The sequence below is a fragment of the Canis lupus genome, chromosome 3 (genome assembly GCF_003254725.2).
Source record: "Canis lupus dingo isolate Sandy chromosome 3, ASM325472v2, whole genome shotgun sequence".
NCBI classification, from domain to species: domain Eukaryota; kingdom Metazoa; phylum Chordata; class Mammalia; order Carnivora; family Canidae; genus Canis; species Canis lupus.
In genome coordinates this window covers 43,484,516-43,506,792 of record NC_064245.1, presented here as the reverse complement: position 1 = coordinate 43,506,792, position 22,277 = coordinate 43,484,516, and positions in this window count along the sequence as shown.

Sequence of the window (22,277 nt, the reverse complement as noted above, 5' to 3'; positions counted from 1 at the left end):
CCAGGGTGTGATCCTGGAGACCCAGGATGGAGTCCCATGTTGGACTCCCTGCACGGAGCCTGCTTCTCCCTCTACCTGTGTCTCTGCCTCTCTCTCTGTGTCTCTCAAGAATAAATAGATTAAATCTTAAAAAAATAAATAAAAGCTACCAAGTCTGTTTTAATTTATTATGGCAGCCCTCAGCAGCTAAGCCATGGTTAGGTCTTTTTTCCCTTTATTATACATTACATCATATACAATATCACTGATTTGCATTATGGGTTTTTAAATATGAATTTCCTTTACTGGGTGTCAGCTCTGAAAAGCAAGTAGGTAATAAGCAGGAGCAAAGGCACATTTTGGATATTAAATAGTATCTTGATAAATCTGAACATCTTTTTGAGTTAGTTTAAAGGCTGCTCTAGACCTGTGTATGAAATGGCACATGCTAAATTCATCAGCTGCTCACACTGTTAATCAAAGAGGGGGCCAGGGATCATAATCATCAGCTGCACAGGGAAGATCCATTCCCCTTCCCCACATCCTGAGAACGGACTTCCTGGCCTACAGCCAAAGCCAATGTTAAGATGTGAATGGTATTTTTTTTTTTTTTTTGCCCATGTGGAAAGAATTATTATTTCTGATTATAAGAAGCAAGGCCCACTTTCTGCAAGAAATTCAGAAATAATACAATAAATACATATAAAAGAAAGTAAAAATCACCTGTAATCCCACCATCCAGAGATACTAAAGTCAAATGTGTATACACATATACTAGGTGTGGTGGAGAATAAGATCATTCCATATATATAAGTACATATACATGTATATGTATTACAGGGATTGTTCTCTGCAATAAACTAAATTTAGATCATTTTGTTTTAATGTCTGTATGGCATGCCAATGGATGGATATAGCATAATTCATTTAACTATTCCTCTGTTGATGAATATTTAAGTTGCTCTAATAATTTTTGATACTTTGAACCATATGTTAATCAATGTTATGCTGATATATTTGTAAATCTAATTACTTCCTTAGAATCTATATTTTTGTAGGGAGCTGCAAAAGTTTTAGGGTCCCTCATTAAATGACAGGTATGCTATACAAGAGATGAAATGTTAATTCTAAAGGACATGGGCTGTATTTAATCTGTTTCTCAAACCAGAATGGCTTCATTAGGTCTGCCTCACTCTAGAGGGTATTATTCATGAGCACTGAACTCTTCAGGGATAAGTAATAATAGAAAAATCGTATAGCTCAACTATAGCATGTGCAATGAGTGAGTGATTTTGCAAATGTTCACACAGTGTAGACATAATGAGTAGGTGTGTGTGTGTGTGTGTGTGTGTGTGTGTGTGTCTGCCTGTCTAGTGGAAGGTCCAGGTGGCTGAGGAGTAACTGTACTAAGGTCAGTGTGGATGGGATCAAGTGTGAACATACCAGGATGGAATTGAAAGACATGACACATCTGACACAGATCAGTAAGAGTCATAGGGATGGAAGTGAGAGGGAGCAATCATGGAGGGGGTATCATGGCTTGGATACATACATGGTTCAGCCACCATGTCTTTCCTTCTGAGAAACCTTCCTCAACCACAACATTGGTTTCCAAAGTGGTTGTAAAATTTATTTTGCCACCAGAAGTATATGAGAGTTCCAATTTCTTCAACTTTTTAGCAGCACTTGTTCTAATAGGTATATAACAGTTTCTTGTGGTTTTAATTTGCACCTCCCTAGTGACTAGCGATGTTGAGCATTTTTTCAAGGGCTTATGTGCTATCTTTATGTCTTCTTTGATGAAATGTTTGTCCAAATCATTTGCCCATTTTATTGGGTTGGGGTTGTTTGTTTCCTTATTATGGTATTTTGAGAGTTCCTTATATATTTGGATATGTTTTTTTATCAGATATATAAATTGCAAATATCATCTAAAAGTATAAGTTTTTTTCATTCTTTTTTAAATTTTTTATTGGAGTTCAATTTGCATAACACCCAGTGCTCATCCCGCCAAGTGCCCCCCTCAGTGCCCATCACCCAGTCACCCCAAACCCCTGCCCACCTCCCTTTTCACTACCCCTTGTTCATTTCCCAGAGTTAGGTGTCTCTCATGTTTTGTCACCCTCATTGATATTTTCACTCATTTTCTTTCTTTTCCCTTTATTCCCTTTCACTAATTTTTACATTCTCCAAATGAATGAGACCATATAATGTTTATCCTTTTCCAATTGACTTATTTCACTCAGCATAATACCCTCCAGTTCCATCCACATCGAAGCAAATGGTGGGTATTTGTCGTTTCTAATGGCTGAGGAATATTCCATTGTATTCATTCTCTTAATAATTTTTTGAGAAGCTGAGGTTTGTACTTTTAACGAAGTTTAACTTTTTTTTTTATTTAATGGATAGGGCTTTAAGTGTTGTATGTAAAATATTTTTTACCAAACTTACGATTAACTCCAGAATTTTCTTAGTCTTACTCTATAAATGTTATAGCTTCATGTTTCACCTTTTTATGTATGGCCCATTTTGAGTTAATTTTTATATATGGTATAAGGTATGCATTGAAGTATTTTTTGTTATTTGCTATTTTATTTTTTTTATTTTTCTCTCAGCTATGCAATTGTTCTGACACCATTTACTGAAAAGACTCTTTTCGCCAATGAATTGCTTTTGTGTGTTAGTCAAAAATTAGTTGTTCATATATGTGTGGATTCATATATGGACTCTCTACTCTTTTCCACAAATCTATTTATCAATCTTGACATCAACATTACATTGTCTTGATAGTTAGCTACAGTTTTTAAACTTTCTTCTTCTTTTTTAAAGCTGTCATGGCTATTGAAGATCCTTTGAATTTCATAAGTATTTTAGAATCGACTTGTCAGTTTCTACAAAATAAATGGCATTTTCAGGGCATCTGGGTGGCTCAGCCAGTTAAGCATCTGCCTTGGGCTCACATCATGATCCCAAGGTCCTGGGATCGAGTTCCATGTCAGGCTCCCTGTTCAGCCAGGGAACCTGCTTCTTCCTCTTCCTCTGTCCCTCCCCTGCTTGTGTTCTGTCTCTCTCAAGAGCTCTCTCTCTCAAATAAATGAATAAATAAAATCTTTTTAAAAACGGCATTTTCATTTAGACTGTTTGGAGCCCAAGATAACTTAGGGAGATAAATGAAATGTGGCATATTCACACAATGGAATATCATTCAGCTATAAAATGGAATGGGGCACTGTGACATGCATAATGGGGATAAGCCTTGAAAAGGTACTAAGTGCAATGTTATATGATTGGAGGGAAGAAAGGAGTGATTGCAAATGAGCAGAGTTTCTTTTGGTGGGTTGCAATATTTAGAAATTAGATTGTGATGATGGTGGTAAAATCTATAAATATACTAAAACCATTTAATTGTACAATGTAATGGGTAGATGGTGTATACATGAATTCTATCTCCATAAAACGCTTTTTGTTAAAAAGACCAATTTGAGGAGTATTGACATCTTAACAATCTTGAGTCTTTGACTCATGAACGCAGTGTATATTTTGTTTCATTTAGGTCTTCTTTAGTTTCTCGCAGCAATATTTTGTGATTTTTAGGTCTTATCCATATTTTTTTTCTTTCAGATTGCTTCCCAAATATTTTATATTTTGATAATATTTTAAATTATATTTTTTATTTCTTTTTCTTTTCTTTCTTTTTTTTTTTTCTTTTTGCAAACACACAAGGGTTTATTTACAAGCTTGAGCTTGGGTCAAAGTGTACCCAACACAGTGGAGCAGGGACTTAGACCCTGAGGTGGGTTTCAGCTTAGTTTTAAGGGCTGGTCTAGGGGACCTCCAGAAGGGGTGGAGCAATTCCTCAAGTTCTGTTTACATTCTGATATGGGGCTTTCAAGGGCATTGAGCTCTGTTCTTATTGTAATAGGGGCTTCCTGCCACTGGCTTGGGCTCTGTTCTTATTTTAATATGGGGCTTTCTAGGAGGATAAGCTATAAGCTGTTTTTTTTTTCTCCTGTAACTGAAGTAATGTAAATTTCAGCTCTAATTCACAGGGCCCTGGGATAGCTGTATTTGTGTTAACGCTGAACTTAAAGTGGAATGGCCTTAATTTTCTCGGCCTCCACATTTCCCCCTCTCAGAGGAACCTAAGGAAGGACCCAATCATGGGTCCAGGTTGCTCTCAGAGTGAGCCAGGGGGAATGATTAAACCAGGGTTTTAACCAACCTTGTTGCTCCCATTTACATTCCAGCGAAGAACCAACATCCTACGTTTAAGGCAGCACATAAACCCCCCCCCCCCCACCCTTTGTTGTAAGAAGACTAAGTCTCATCCCTTTCTATTTTGAAGGACAACCTCAGACTAGGGAGTCTTGGAGGTGGGAAATAAGTGAGCACGGCGCAGTCAGGCTCCGCCAATACCCCATGCTCTCGTCTCCCTAACCCAGACTGGGACCCCCCTCTGCATGACTGTCAAGAAATTTTGGCACAGGTGCACGGAGTCAGAGCTGACCTCCAGGACCAGCCACTGCCCAATGCGGACGCCACCCGGTACACGGACGGCAGCAGTTTCGTCTGAGAAGGAATCGATACACGGGGGCGGCTGTAACCATGGAAATGGAGACCCCGGGGGGCACCGCCGCTGCCGGACACCCCCAACTATACTGCTGCTGACGTACACTGGATCAAACGCTTGCCTGTGACCCAGCGCTTGCGTGGCTGGGGGAGGGCCGCGGACTCCAGCATCATCCCGCCAGAGGAACTGGGACGGCGAGTCCTATCCAAAATGCATCGGGGCACTCACCTGGGAACGAGGAAGATGGGAGACCTCATAGGACATGCAAAGCTCACTATTAAAGACTCTGGAGCAAAAATGGAGCAGATTGTGGTGAGCTGCCACCCATGCCAGTTAACTAAGGCCACCGCCCACGGATCTAACCGGGCACCCGGCGCGGGGTGGGGCGGGGGGGGGGGCGCCCAGGAGCCTACTGGGAAGTGGACTTCACTGAGGGAAAACCTGGAAAATACGGGTACAAGTATTTACTAGTGTTTGTAGATACTTTTTCAGGATGGACAGAGGCATTTCCCACCAAACGTGAAACGGCACAGACCGTGACCAAGAAACTGCTGGAAGACATCGCACCGAGGTATGGTTTTCCTGTTAGGATTGGGTGAGACAACGGCCCAGGATTCGTCTCTAAGGTAACACGGGGAGTGGCCCTAGTACTTGGGGCAGATTGGAAATTACATTGTGCACATAGGCCCCAGAGCTTAGGACAGGTAGAGAGGATGAGCAGAACATTAAAGGAGACCTTAACTAAATTAGCCCTGGAGACTGGTGGGGACTGGGTGACTCTCCTCCCCTTCGCCCTATATAGAGTGAGGAACTCCCCATATAAGATGGGAGTGACCCCCTACGAGATCATGTTCGGTCTTCCTCCACCTGTTATCCCCAACTTAAAACCTAAGGTGCTTGCTGAATTTAATGATCACCGACTTCTTTTCTCCCTCCAAATGTTAGAACGAACCCATGAGCAGGTGTAGCCTAAGCTGAGGGTCCTCTACGAGACTCGGCCACCCCTGGACCCCCATCGATATTGGCCAGGTGACTGGGTGTACGTGCGGAGATACCAACACCAGACACTTCAACCTCGCTGGAAGGGAACCTTACATCCTTACATCGTGATCCTGACCACTCCCACCACTCTCAAGGTCGACGGGATTACTCCCTGGGTCCACTACACCCACGTACGGCCAGCTGACCCACACGCCGTTCTCAAGGACTTTGTTCCAGAATGGAAAAGCCAACTGGACAAGGACAATCCCCTATTTTTTATTTCAAATGTTGGTGTTCAAATTTTGGTTGCTAGTGTGTAGACATATAATTGATTTTTCTATATTGATTTTGCATGCCATGCCTTTGTCTAATGCACTTATTAATTCTAGCAATTTCTGGTAGATTCTATAGAAACAGACAATCTCATGATCTTCAAATAAATCTCTCTTGCTAACACATATTTCTAATGATGACTATGTCCTGGATCCCTATCTTGCTACCTCTTTTTGCTTCACTGTGATATCACTGAGAATGATTCCCAGATGTTGACTACCAATGGAGGCTGTTCTGAACATTGGGCATTATACTTTCCTAATTGCCATGGATTTAGGAAAAATGAATTCCCAGATCAAGTAGTTGATTCCATTCATGAGCAATTAACCAACTCTGTAAGAACATTTAGTTCTCAAGTCCTGAAGTCTCCATGTCTTACCCACGTCGTTATTTTCTGATGGATCTAACATCTTACTCTGATAGAGAAACACAGCCAAAGTTCATACTAGGATTTTCTTGTGAAAGTTTTTTCTTTTTTCCACCTGGGAAAATGTGGGCCATTATATATAAAATAGGATAAATTTCCAATATTTCACAAAACTGGTTGATTGCAAATAAAAATACAAATTTCTGCTTTATCTTGAAAAGTGGGGATCCCTGAGTAGCTCAGCAGCTTACGGCCTGCCTTTGACCCAGGGCATGATCCTGGAGTGCTGGAATCGAGTTCCACATCAGGCTCCCTGCATGGAGCCTGTTTCTCCCTCAGCCTGTGTCTCTGCCTCTCTCTCTCTCTATGTCTCCCTTGAATAAATAAATAAAATCTTTAAAAAATAAAAAAAAGAAAAGAAAAGTGGAAGGCTCTACAACACTGGGTATGTGTTATCCCATATATATTATCTCACTTTATCAAGATAAATGCTACTCCTGAGTCACTCTACTGATTTAGGTCGTTTACCTGGCTCTTCTGTGCCAGATTTCAAAATTCAAATTCCAAATTTCAAATTCCACTTTAGGCTGGTGGATTTGCCTAGCAAGACATTTCAGTGCACTCATTCATTTGTCTATCATTACTTATTAAGTATAGTGATTATATGCCAAACACTATGATAGTTGTTCTTTAAAGACAATGATATAACACACTCCCAACTCCCAGAGATCTCCCAGTTTAGAAGAACTGAGATGCTGTTGTGTAGCTGCATTTCAGCACATGTTCCTAAATGAAGATAGAACAGGGTGTGGCGTTCATAAAGTGCTTTCCAGAGGAAGTAACATTTGTTCGGAGTCTCCAGAGTATACAGAATTGCCAGGTAGAGAAGGAGGAGGGAGTGGTGTGCTAGGTGTAGGGAATAGCATGTGGGAGGGCACTGTGGCATGAACAGAAAAAAGGTTTTGCACTGTATAATGAAGTCACTGTGCTTGGGACTAAACAATGGAGAGGAATTGAAGCTAGAGATAACAGCCCCCAAACAGAAGGGCCTATGAGAAGAAAATATGGCTTACTGTTCAATAGCTTGCCCCCAGTAAGCACAAATAACTTACTTAATCCAAGTCCAAGTGGACTCTCCAACCAGAAAGTTGCTCCCTGGATGCTCTAGAGAATCCACAAGACCCTTCTCCACCACTCTATGCCTCTTCTGAAGATTTCTGTCATAACGTAGTGTGGATGTGGCTGTGTGTTCAGGTGTTAGTCACACATTCCAAATTCACTTTATTTTTTCACAAGCTGATTTGTTTTCCTTTTGTAGAAATGATTCTCTTATAACCTCTTTATGTAAGTTAAAGGTATGGAATTCTTAGGACGAAAGCAATGTTTTGATACCTCAGTAACCCTGTGAAATAGTTGAACTTGCAAACTTCATATTTTAAACATGGCGTTCCAACAGTGAGATATCTTTCAATGCTTAATTGGTACTGGTTTCATCATCAGTGAAGTCATTTCCCACCTTATTCCCTTCAAACTCAAAATTTCTTGGCAATATCCAAGTGAAATACAATGCCCATTAACCCTCATTAACCCGGTAGCATCTTCTGTTAAGGGGTGCTGTTTCCCAGTCCGATGAGAAGGACTTCAGTGGTGATTATACAATTTCTGTTGGAAAGTCTCATATAAAATGTGAGATGGGGCAGAGACAGACACAGGAAGGGAAAAGAAGTATCAAAGGCAGTGGGAATGATAACGTTGCAACAAATGTGAATCTATCATTGTTTACCTTCAGGAAAAGAGGAAAACTGTTCTTATCATTCTTCTTTAATTGCTTGGTTGACCTCAGGGAGGAAAAAGAAAGAGAGAGAGAAGTCTAAGTTACATGCACAACATTGCTTATGACCATGTTCATGCCCTGCCCCCAGTTTCCTTGTGGCTGAGTACCCATGTGGTTTCTGCATTTCTGAGCAGAGAGAGGCAGAGTTGCTTTAATAGCCCTTGAGAAAGTGCTTCAGGAGGTATTTGCAGAGAGCAGGGTGCCAGGCCACAGCCTTGTCTCCTCGACATGCCCCAGATATTGAACCTTCCAGTAACTACAATTACAACCCCAACCACAAAATGTAGATTTACAGATTGTTTTCAGCAACACCCATTCAAATTTACTTATATTTACACTAGAAAAATTAGGGTAAGTGCTATTGTGACCAGAGACACAGACCAGGATCAATAACCAACCAATTCTTGGCTAATAAAGCACTTCTCTAAGGTCTACGGTTGCTCGATTCTGACTTTGAGGTTGGCCTCTAATGCCTTACCCATTGACTTTTCCCGTAAATATGTCTAATCGAGGCCATGTAGGATTCTAAAGAGAAATGATATACTCAGTTTGGTAAGAATTGCTAATTAACCAAGTATGTAAAACCTGTAGCTGCTCTGGTTCATAGTATTTCTCTTGTGGTGAAAATTTATACATGAAAAGGAACTAAAAGTAAAATCTCAATTTCCATTTTTCAGGTGTGTACATGCTTGTGTGCACGCTTTGATTCTCCCTCTTCCAAACCCTAATGGTTCCAAAATCACCTTTAAAAATGGAAATAAAAAAAATGTCTGTAGTAGTATTTCCTAAATCATAAAAACTTTAACCAGGAAAATAATGTGCAGGATAGTTTCACTTTACACAGAAATTCTTTAATCATGCTTAACCTCAGTTTATATGAAGTTCTCTTTTTCACAGCCACAAAAGATTACACTTCATATTAGAAAGGTCAAGAGAGATTAATTTGGTTGCTTGTACACTTGAATCATTAATTTTGTTCTGGTAACAGAGCAGGGCATTTAATCAAACCTAAAGGAAACAAAATAATGAATGACAGGAGAGAGAAAACAGGGAGAGACCTCGAGAGGCTTTCTGAGTATACATTTCCAGTTGGGAGTGTCAAGCCATGATGTCTACTCACGCATGGGCTTTCTGAAAAAGCCAACACTGCTTGGAGAGCTTGCTCAGTCTATCAAGAATATCCTTATCCTTAATATCTCTGTTCCTTAGGCCAGAGGAAATAGTTCCTGCACTTGGTTGATTACAGTCTGGGGCAATGGGGTAAAGGTTGTGATTTCAATGACCAGAGGGCCTGTTAGTGTGGCTCTGTTCTGAGTTCATAAACCTGCCCCATTCCCACTTGTCAGACCTTAGATTACAGGGAGAAGGAAGAGTAGTATGACTCTTTTAGGATAAAGCTATCACTGGCACTAGGGGAGAATGTATATAGAAATGCATGCCTGGAAGACTAACACCCAGTTTTATTGGCACCCCAGGACTCTCTTTTTCCATCATATTTCTTGCTGTCTTCCAATTTTCATGGAAAGGGCATATCACAGCATGTGGGTTAAAAAAAGAAAGACTTGGTTTATTTAGGTAGAAACCAAATATAAGTTATGCCTGGGGTCGTGGTATGAAGACTCTTGGGTGGTTTGAACCATGATAATGGCCAAAGGATAGATTCCATAATCTATGTGTACCTTTTCCTGGTTGGACCAATCTGGCATTGTTAGACAATTATATTCTAAATGTGGTAAAATCATCTTTAATACATCTTTATAAAGCAAACCAACACAATATGTTCACAACTAATTATTCATTTGATCCTGGGTGAACTTGAGAGAAGAATTATTTTTATTACGATATTACAGATGAAGAAATTGCAAGCTTCCATTCTTAATGAGTTCATAGTCAAATTGAGGTAACACTGAGTCATATTAATTTATGAGAAGAACTGCCATACGGGTGTTCGGACAGGTGTTAAGGGAGCACTGCTTCAACCAGGGTCAAATTTAAGGGGTACACTGATGGAACAGAAGTCCTTTAGAGAAATAGGGAGCCCTCCATTATGAGGTGTCATTGATGAGTCCTCAGACATTTGATCCTGAAAATTAAAAACTTCTCTGCATTAAAGAACCATTAAAAAAAATCAAAAGGATAAGTCAGAAACCAGAAAGATTTCCAATCCATATAATGGGCAAAGATTAGAATTTAAAATATGTAAAGAACTCCTACAAATAAAAGGAAAAGATAAATATACCTAATTAATAAATAGACAAAAGATCTGACTAGGAATTTTAGAGCAAACACATTACTATTAAATATGTGAAATGTTCATCTTAGCTTTACCAGTAGTCATGTAAATGTTAATCAAGACCACAAAGAGATATCATTTTATATCACTACATTGGGCAAAAATCAAATTGAAATAAAAGTCGAAATAAAACACTTACATACTGCTAGTGGGAGTATTAATTAGTACAACTACCTTGAAAACAATATAGAATTATCTTGTAAGGTTAAACATTCACATATCCTGAGATCTAGCATAAGTGCCTCATGGAGATATGTGCATGAATCTTTATAGCAGCATGGCTCACAAGAGCAAAATCCTGGACACAACCCAAATGCCCATCAACAGGAGACTGGATAAATAATTTGTGGTATAGTAAAAATGATGATATATTTTCAGTAGCATGAATAAACTATAACTACAAGTAGCAACATGAATGTATTTTAGAAATATAATTCTGTAAATAAAATATCGAACAAATAGGAACACACAGAAGACTTCATAGAGTAGGATACTTTTATAGTAAATCTCAAAATTAATGAAAGGCAATGAATCAAGGTATTTTTCAAGAACAATTCACAAGTGATAAATGCATTCCAAATAAGTCAAGAAAAAATAAACACAAATTTGGGGATGATGAGCACTTATGGAAGAAGCATGGGTTGGAGCACATCAATGCGAGGTATTGGTCATAAAATCTCATTGGCAATCATATTAGAATCTCATACATTGACTGGGTAGGAAGAGTGTAAAATTAAATTATAATTATGACTTTCTTTTCTAAATTATTTTTCAAAATGAATCAAAATGCTGTTTGCAAAAAATAATGAAAACCAAAAAATAGGCAAGGTATATCCTTTCACCATGGGAAAGTAACTCTGGAAAATATATTAAATAGAAATCAGCTAAACTCCCTAAAAACCATGATTTTTGAATTGATTGAAGAGCACAAGAGTGAAACCCTCAACACCAGGCTTTTCATAAGCCAATAATGCTATAATGACATAGTCAAACTTAATACATGTGGCAAAAAATAGTGTTAAATGATAAATTTACAATCACCTTGGGTGCTGTATAGATATAAATCCAACTACTCCTTTTATTTAAATAATTATTAAATTTTTCCCTAAGGTTATCTGCAGCTGAATATAGTAAATATTGAAGGAGAAAACAATGGATGATACATAGGAAGAAGTAAAATGTATTAGTACAAAATCTAGCTCTTTAGGGAACAACAAAAAATAATTCCAAATAAATTCAATAAAAAAGACTGAAAGCAAACAAACACTTAGATGACTAGAAAGAGAAAAGGATAAACTGAAACAAAATTAACATTAGTCAGAGGTGATTTATTACTACTGCTTTAGGACCAAACTGCCTTTATACTCTTTTCTTGCTCTTCTTGATAAGCAATTAGAAGGAACATGCAGTGGCTGCTCTAGTCTTTATTTTCATCTTTTTATTGATTTGATTACAAGATAATGTAGCTAAAGGCACCTTATTCTTTGGATAGTCATTGGAATACTGGGAGGTATTATGAATATTTAAAGACCTGATTGTGAGTCATTTCCCGGTGATGGACAATCCCCATGGCACAGAGCACTGGGGCAGTCAAAGTGAAGAAGCAGAGGAAGGAAGGAGGTTGTAGCACCTGCCTTCAAGAAGCTGACTAGCTCAGGGCTCTTCCCACAATGTTATTCCCAGTCAAATCTTGTCTCTGGCAGATTGATTCTCCTGGTAAGATGAGAAGGGAGAACCAGGAAAGAAAAAATGGAAGTTCCTGATGGCCAGTGACTGGGGCTTTTGGAGAGCCAGAGTCCCCTCCTTTCCCACTTCCAAAGCTGGAATGACAGAGTAATCTATAGTCAGGGAGTTTCAAGATAATTTATTAAATTATCACTTGATAATCATAACAGATACTTTAAAAAACGAAGATAAAAAAACAAAGAGCAAGTTATAATGAATCCATGTATCCATGTAAATAAAGGCTATAGAAAAAACAATTTAGCAATAATTATCTCTGGATAATTATAATTTTCTTCTTTTCTGATCTTCCAAATCTCTGCCATAGAAATTTCTGAAGTTTATGTCTGGAAAAATAATTCCAACACTATTTAATTGTCTCATTGATTTTTCATTTGTATAAATTATTTAATTTTTTTCAGCCACACCTTCCCAGGACCTGGCTCTCCCATTTACAGTGTGTACATGTGACCAAAACCCTGTAACCTCTGATTAGAGGAGGATTTGGGCTTAAGAAAATATCCTCAGCCAAGGGTGTTGGCCATAGAAATGAGGGAGAGGGAGGATGGGAGAGAAATAATAGCATCACTTATAGCTGTGTTCATATGAGCAGAGTGAACAAGGGTACAATTGCCCAGTGAAATTTATTGCCATAAGGATGGGATCTGTAGAGTCAAAGACTGAACAAATTGAGTGTTTTGTTCTTGTTGCTATCTTCTGAAGCAGTGATCCCCAAATTTATCTCCATATTAGAATCACCTGGGACCTCCCTCGAATGTTTTCTTCCTTTTGCTCGCTACATGCCACCTAATCTCCTGAATAAAAGACAGAAACAAACAAACTAAAACAAACATGATGTTGCCTTTTTTCCTTTTGTTTTAAGATAGATTTGTTTGTTTGTTTGTTTACTTATCTATTTATTTAAGAGAGAGAGAGAGTATGAGAGAGAGAGTGAGAGAAGGGAAAGGCAGAGGGAGAAGCAGATTCTCTGCTGAGCAGGGACCCCAACGTGGGACTGGATCCCAGGACCCTAGGATCATGACCTGAGCCAAAGGCAAATGCTTAACTAACTAAGCCACTCAGGCACCCTGATGTTGCCTTTTTTCCCAAAGGCAAGATATATTCTTGTGTGGCTCTGGCATGTTCTCACTTCCTCTTTCTTCTTCTCTATGCCATAGTCCAGGTGTGGAGACCACAGCCCCGGCTCACCATTTAAGGGGCACAGAAACACCTTCCATCATCAGCCCCCAGCCCAACCCATACTTCATGCTCTATGGAGAGTCATAAAAAGGCAGATGATTCATGCTCACATCCACTGTCTGCAGTTGTGGGAATAGAAATTATGTTAAAAAGATAAATCCAGAAAAAGTCACAATTATTTTGTTTTGTTTTGCTTTGTAAGAGCTGCATTTTTTCAATGTAGTCTATCTTATCATTGGCAGATTCATTAATATGTTTGAATCAGTAATGAAAAATGAGAAGAAGTAGAACCTAAGCACTCTTTCACATACCAACTGTGTGCCCATGAACAACTTAAATTTTGTCTTTAAAAAATTGGCCTACTAATAGCTAGGGTTTGGCATGGCAAAGTTATGAGAAAATAGCCCTTGTGGTAGAAATACCATTCCCAAGGCAACACTTGACCTGAAAGGTGAAGAACTCAATATCTACACAGAAGTGAGGACAAGTTTTGACCACCAGTGATGTGTAAAACTCTGAGAAGGGTATGAGGATGACAATTGTACATTGTCATTTACCTAGGATAACTGGTTTACCTCCAAAAACTAGTTTGCACCTTTTGTCCCAGCATCCAATTGGCTTATCACTTGCCCATCCCTGATAGGGATTTCATTTTTATAGTATTATTTTTCATCACGGCACTATGGTCATGACCCAGGCTGTGTGAGATACACTTGCACTGAATGAAGTTCTTGCTCTCATAGGTAGTCAAATCTGAAAGATAATTGAAAACTTTCTTCTGACACTAACAGCTAACACCTTCTTTTCAGGGACAAGATACAGGAAGCTCCCTGATAAAATAAAATGCACTGGGCATGGGCAGCTGGAGACAGCTAAGGCCTTGTAACCGTAAGTTCTGGAGGAGAAACATTCAACACTACTGACCCCATCACCTTTTGACAATACATGATGCCTCAAAAATTCTAGTTGATAAGGCTCTATGGGAAATTTGAAAAATTATACGTTAGTTATGTAGGAAGTCTATGTGAAAAGAGGAACTAAGAAATACTGCGATAAAGCATAGTAGTTTGAATTCTCACAATTGTGGCTTTATCATTTAGAGTATGGTAGACATTTACAACTATTTCTTTTTTTTTAATTTTTATTTATTTATGATAGTCACACACAGAGAGAGAGAGAGAGGCAGAGACACAGGCAGAGGGAGAAGCAGGCTCCATGCACTGGGAGCCCGACGTGGGATTCGATCCTGGGTCTCCAGGATCGTGCCCTGGGCCAAAGGCAGGCGCTAAACCGCTGCGCCACCCAGGGATCCCTACAACTATTTCTTTATTGTATTATGGATATTATCCTTTCTTTGGACAATAGACCCTTGCAAGAACCAATGGATTTAAAAACAGGAAGTAGATATTGAAGAAAAAATCAGGTTCATGTTTCTGAATTTCTGTTGGAAACCTGGTGATACAAAACCTGGTGATACACTGATGAATAATTGATTTGACAGAGTGTCAATGTTTGTCATCCCTCATGGGGGCCATGGGGACTGCATGAAAACCAGAAGACACAAATCTGCTCCAAAACATCAACATCCAACCTAAACAGTTGGTAGTGATATTAAGAAGATACCCAAAGATGCCCAAAGATGGCCCAAAGATGATGCCCAAAGATGATGATTTAATAAATGCATCTACAGAAGTTAAGTTTATGGATCATTCTGCGGCATGTGACTTTCATTTGAACCAAGTAACTACTCTCCACTGAATTTGCTCATTTTCAATTACAGGGTATGTAATCAAGACTCTTGTACACATACAAAAATTCAAGAGAGAGAGTTGTTAATGTGTCAGCCCCATTAGTAAAGGAGGAAAATAGCAATTAATGAAAGTATACCAGTTTTGTATCAGTGTTGTAAGATGTTTTAAGTAGAAGTTAGTTAATTCCAATAATAGTTTATTTTTTAAACCAATTTTTAGAGTCAAAATGAAGCTTTTGAAATATATTTTATCAGAGATGAAACATTTGATACTACTATGAATGTTATAGTTTATTCAGCCAGGAAATTCAACAAAGGAGACAAACTTCTTGTTGTTTTGGGCTGACAAAATACGTACAAATTTGGGGCAATGTGATATAGTAAAAGCAATATTCTACTAATTAAATATGTGAGGGAATGTACTTATTGAATTATGTATGATACATATAAGGCTTAAAATTCATCAAAACAACACTTTCATAATATCCCAAAAAAGCAGCTATTCTTAGAATTAACAAATATTTTTACATGTAACACAAAGTAAGTGAACTACAATTTCTGAATATGGGACAAAATTGGTGTTGAATTTTTTTTTAAAAAAGCACTTTCTATGATAGTATGTGATTTTTCTCTTTGCTGCCTCCATGTCCTGGGTTTTAACATGTTTGAAATTCAGAGAAAGTTAGTTGTAATATAAGTGATGAACAAAGATAATATTTTTAGAGAAGCTTTGTTTGCATTTTGTTCAATATCGGTTGAAACCGTTAATCAAAAATTCAATAAATAGAGCACCCCAATCTTTATTAATAACAAAGTGAAAGGAAAACAATGGTGATAGGGTAGGATTACCCACAAAAGCAAGGGTGAAACTGAACAAAATAAGCAATGGGAGCTGAAAAAGACATGGTTTAATTTTGAAATCTGTAACTATACTTTGGAATACCTTGATTTGGGGAAAGCATTTCCAATTCAGTTCTTATATTCAATTGAATCCATTTCTATTCTGTGTTGAAATGGAATGGAATTGAAAAGGACTATCATTTCACAGTATCTAAATTTGGTAAAACATTCAAAAGAATCATAAATGGAGACAATTTATTTGATGAGAAATGTCTTTGAAAAATAGTTCTAAAACTGAGAAGGGAAGCAAGATGACAGTGTCTGTAAAAATATTTTAGCCTAACTATTTACATATTTTCATACAAAACAAATTAGAAATGAAAATTTTCCTCCTCTAACAGAATTTGCTCTTAACTTACCAGGTACATCTGCACCTGTAAGAAAATACTTCTTAATTAAAAATGGCATGTTCTGTATAGGAGCAATGATAGAATGTGTCAACAATTAAAATTATTAACATACAGTTCAGCTTTGTAGAAGACTGGAGGCAATTTTATGAAAAAGTTAAAAATAATAGAACAATATATAAAACACATTTTATTTAAAAAAATCCACCACTGAAATGATATTGGAGACAGCTAAAAATCAGAATAAAAAATCTGCACATGTAACAAGAATAATTACTGTTTGCTATTTTTAATGTGCAGATAATTAATTTAATACATTTTTAATGTTTTTTTAAATAATAAATTTATTTTTTATTGGTGTTCAATTTGCCAACATACAGAATAACACCCAGTGCTCATCCCATCAAGCGCCCCCCTCAGTGCCCATCACCCATTCACCCCCACCCCCCGCCCTCCTCCCTTTCCACCACCCCTAGTTCGTTTTTAAAATATACACAGCTCAGTATTGTTTTCATATTTCAACATATTTTTTTCAAGTAGTTTCTGAATAGGAATCTATGAAAGACCCACCAATATGGTGAAGCCAATCATTGCCAACTAATAAATATTAAAATATATCATTTAAATTATGTTTGACATTTCCCTGATACTCAAAGCTCTCCTTCTAGGACACTGGAGCAAGTACATGGTCATCCTATGCTTTGAGGTTTCCCGAGGACCTCCATCTAGCTCAGTGGGTTGGGCATGCATACTGGAGGTATTGAAATAGCCAGGTAAGGCCACAGTGGGAAAGACAGAGAATGATTAGTTACTAAGAGAATGATTCAGACGGTGAGCTAGAAGCTCACAGCAAGAGTGGTCACTCTTGCCTGGAGTAGATTTGGAATGTTCTACAGAGGTTTATCTTGAGTTAGGACAAGGAAGTGTTGGGGGTCTGAAGAAACCCAGGAAAACAGGACACAGTTGGAGAGAGAGAGCTTTGTGAATAACCACAGTAATAATGGTAGTCAGGCCACTAACTAGGACATGGAGGAAGAAAATCATCCGGACACATTCGGAAAGAAAACATGTGCAGGTTGTTGACCCCTTTTGAAGGCAAGCTTTTAAAAAAAAATCAACTCCGTGATATTTAGGATATTCCAAGTAATGTTCTAAATGAATCTCCAAATTAATTAGTGAGATGTTGCATATTTTTCTTAACAAATGTTACTATTTTCCAGAACATTTCAGATATACGTAAGAAAGTTTGAGAAGAAAAAAAAAAGTTTGAGAGGGATCAGGAAGATAAAAAAAAAAAAAAAAATCTTTCAATTTTACCCAAGCATGCTGATAACTCAGTTATGCTGATTTCCAGCAGGGCAATTTAGGGAATTCTGATTTATCGAAATATAGATGTGCTGTTCTTTTTTTTTTTTTTAAGAGATTTTATTTATTTATTAATGAGAGACACAGAGAGAGAGAGAGGCAGAGCCATAGGCAGAGGGAGAAGCAGGCTCCACGCAAGGATCCCGATGTGGGACACAATCTTGGGACTCCGGGATCACGCCCTGAGCCGAAGACAGATGCTCAATCGCTGAGCCACCCAGGCGTCTCAGATGTGCTGTTCTGTACACATTAATTCCAATAACTAATTGTATGCACATATCCATGTCTTTTGCAGATTATATTTTTTCTTTAACTTTTTAAGGGGTTTTTTGTTTGTTTGTTTTTGTTTTATAAGTCTCACTTAGGATTTGTGAGGAAGTAGTATGGACCCATTGAAAAGAACCAGAGACTTAAAGCTTTTGTTTGCAGTTCTAACAAAGTCTCAGTTTTCCCCATCTGTAAAGTGGGGATTAGTTAACCTCACTCAGCCACACAGTAATCTTCTGTTAAAATCTATTACATATTAGACACTGAATGCAGCAGAGTTCAAAGAAAAGTCATATGGAACAGACACAGCATTACAGGTGGCTGGTGCAATGTGGCCTGTGTTATGGCAGACGTTGGTTTAAGGAACTCCAGGAGGTAATAGAAAGCTTTATTGGAAAAAGAGAAGTAACATGTGAACTGACTCTTGAAGTTTGAGTTGGATTTCGGCAGAAATATAAGGGGAGTGTTTCTATGAAGATGACAAAGCATATACAAAACATGGAAATGCAACAATATTCTAGATTGTTGTGTGCTCTAAAATATATCAGCTGGCAAATCGTAGGGGAAAGTACAGTCTTCTTCATTATATTAGTCATTTAGATAGAGACATGCCTTAATGCACTTTTGGCTGCCTGTTTTTCGGGAGTTGCAATGTGGGAGTACACTTTCAGTACCATGTTTCGGCAAAGATTGCCCCTCACTCATCCCGATCTCGGTGCAGTCGAAGATGGTACCTGACCTATGAATTTCCTTACTGTGCAGATGCTGTATAAAATGCGGCTGATCACCTCACAAGGCTAGGGCACCTCCTCCACTGAATCATTTAAAAATACAATGAATGTCTCTTTTGTCAGGAATTTCCCAGTCTTGCTTGAAGTGGAGAACAGAACAGGAGGCCTCCTGAGATTCCCACCAATTCCATGCTCCCAAACTGAGAGGCAAAATGCAAATTAATTAAGACGAAATTTTTGAAAAAATGTTATGCTGTCAAAATCTTTTTACAAAATATCCTTGCTAATTTGTCCTCAGTCCTCTTTAATATATCTCTGTCTTAATCTGGGCTACTAAAACAAAAACACCCCAGACTGGGTGGCTTAAACAGCACATATATATTTCTCAGAGTTCTGGTGGCTGAAAGGCTCAGGTCTTCTCCCTGTGTCCTTGAATGGTGGAAAGAGAAGAGAGCTCTCTAAGACCTCTTTTATAAGGGCATGAATCCCATTGATGAGGCCCCACCTCCTAATAGCACCTCGTCCAGAATTAGCTTTCAACAAATGAATTTGAGGGAATGCACACATTCAGTTTATAGCAATCTCTATTACCCCAAGATTGTATAAAATGTGCCTTAGCTCCACTTATCATGAAGACCCTCTCCTCGTCTAACCCTAGCACCCCTCAGTACAAGAAGACTTGGCTTCAATCAGGCTAATTTATCATTTACCTTCCGTTCCATTTCCCTGCCTTCGTATCAATCTCCCCATTTCAAATGGACTTTGCTTTCCTTTTTTTTTTTTAAACCTTCTTAGGACTCCACTCAAATCCCATCAATATTATAGGAGTTAAACCAATATAATCTCTCTGAGATTATACTTTTACTTTCAGTACACATTGCACTGTGTCAAGAAAAACAGTTCTTTTGAACGCAACCAGTTCTTCCCAGAATGTATATTACTACAAATAGGCTATTTTTTCATTTTTGATTGATTTGTCTTCCCTTGGCCAGGGAATACAACCAAGATTGGATAATTCACCACTTAGGGAGGGTGGCAACATTTTGAATTTTTAGCATTTGTTTGTTCACCGAGTACTTTTAAATCCTGAATTATTTACAGGCTAAGGGGATTATCCTGCATAAATATTACATACAACATTGACAATAGGACTCGCACTTTCCTCATACAATCATTCCTTTTGGCAGGAGGTGGACATAATGCTTGGACCTTAAAGAGCCACTGTGGTTTTTAAAAGGTCATATTTGGCCAGCCATAATTTATTCTGTGTGTCTTTCAGGAACAGATAAGAGTGATTCAGTTGACAGAACCTGATTATTTTTTCCCATAAAAGATTTCACAGATCTTCATAAGGAGATATAATTTCCAAATTGCCCAGATGTGGAAGAAAAAAAAATCAATATCATGGATTGGAAAACGAAAGTAACAAATTTGAGAAACTAAACCAGATCAGAAGATAATGACCAAACAGAAGTAAATATATACCCAATTCTCAGTTCAAATGTCTTAAGGGTTTGAAAAATATGCGATATTTTTCCCTACCTTTGTGTTCATAAACTAATAACCTGAGGAAGTAGAATTTTAATTAATAAGACATTTAAGGATAACGTGATACTGAACAGCTTTATTTTTTCATATATTTGATCTAACTCAATTATTTTAAGATAGAAAATTAATATTCTTTTCCTTCCACTGAAAATAGTTTAGAATAACAAAGAAAATTTTTTCTGAGAAATGAAATTAAGTTGGCTCTTATTTACTCTATTATATATGTATATTCAATCTTTTTGCTTTTCTTTGCTACTCACATTTCAGTTTTCCCAGACCTTGATTTAGTGTCTCTAAAGCATATTAGGGAGGCTTTTGGCTTGTTGAAAACGCAGGAGTTTTCCTAAACCTCTTTCTAGAAGTTTATGTAATCCATCTTTTGAGCATTTCCTGGCTTTGAAAATATGGGGATATTTATACTATGTTATCTTTATGAAGACCAAGAGTTATATTTATGGTTTCAGTTAATAATATTTCTTTTACATTCCCAAATAACTCAGATTGCCTTTAAAAAATGAAAATACAGTACAAATACAGAAAATCTCATACTCATATTGAATAAATGACTGGATTTTCACAAACTGGGCATAGGTATGTAACCAGTACCCATCTGGGGAATAGCTGGACTGCTATGGAAATATCATAATAAATGTGATCACTTTGATATGCTGAAATATCTGAATCTGAGGAGATCAGGAAACAGTGAGTAAATTTATTAAATATGGTGAATTAGTATATTTAAGGATTCAGAGTCAGATTTTTCATTAAACACCATATGTGAAATAAGAACGTGCATTATTTTTCATGCATTATTGTTAAAGGCAGTTATGCAATTGCTTTCAGCCCAATGTCTCCAAATAATAGAATCAGAGCTTTATAGAAGCTTTTCTAAATGGGTATACTCACCTCTGATTTTCATTTAGAACACTGAAGTACAGCCAGGATCAGGTTTTGTAGATGAAGAACCAGAATAGATTCTTAGCACCACATATGGTTTCAAATATGTCCGTGGATGTTGCCATCCTTATGTTAAACCCATGGAGGTCCTTAACCTCCTACTGTTAACTCTAACACCCCTAAGGAGTTTGAAAGTTCTGTTGGTTAGGCAGTCCATTTGTTACTCAGATTTATTTCCACCAAATCTGGGAGGCAAAGGCAATTTATTTGAGTGTCCTTTCTACTCTCATTTCCCTTCAACTTGGACAAGATGGCTGTTATCAGCTTTCCTAGAACCCATGGGTTCCCACGAGGAACTTTGGTTTGAGGAAGGACCTAAACTTCTTTTGCCACTGCCTCTAGGCTGACCTTGCACAGTGCACTCAGGCTCATTCTGACCTTTCTCTGGGCAAGACAGCATTGCTTTGCTTTTCCAACTGTTTTGAAATTGATGTTCAATTCAGAGGCCTGAATATATAGTGATAATGGTGGTGATGATACCATTCTATGACCAAAATCTTTTTGAATGTTTGCTTTAGCCAATAAAAATGAAGGGGCATCACGTTATAGTTCCCAAAGGCCAGGATCAAACCCCAGCAACCTCAGGAAACCTGCCTTCTCTAGGAACTGAATACCAAGAATGTGTTTTTTAATTCCCTTTAAAATAACTTTATTCTGATGGCAAAAAATTTTTTTTCGTTGTACAAATTCAAATGATAAAAAGGTAACTATTGTTACCACTTTGGTAACTCTTGTTAACCATCCTTCCAAACATTTCTCTAAGTGTGTCTACACCTGTGTGCATATGTCCTTTATATGAGTAGGATCATGCTATGCATTTGTTTTGTAATTTGCCTTTCCCCTCAACAATACTTATTTATTTATTTTTAAAATTTTATTTATTCATGAGTGACCAGAGAGAAAGAGAGAGAGAGGCAGAGACACAGGCAGAGGGAGAAGCAGGCTTCATGCAGGGAGCCCGATGTGGGACGCCCTGGGCTGAAGGTGGCGCTAAACCACTGAGCCACCCGGGCTGCCCACCTCAACAATATTTAATGGAATTCCCTCTCTGTTAATAAATATGGCTGCATATTTTTGTTATAGGATCTACATTTGGTGTGTGTACCACGTTTGACTAAATGCTTTATAAAAGA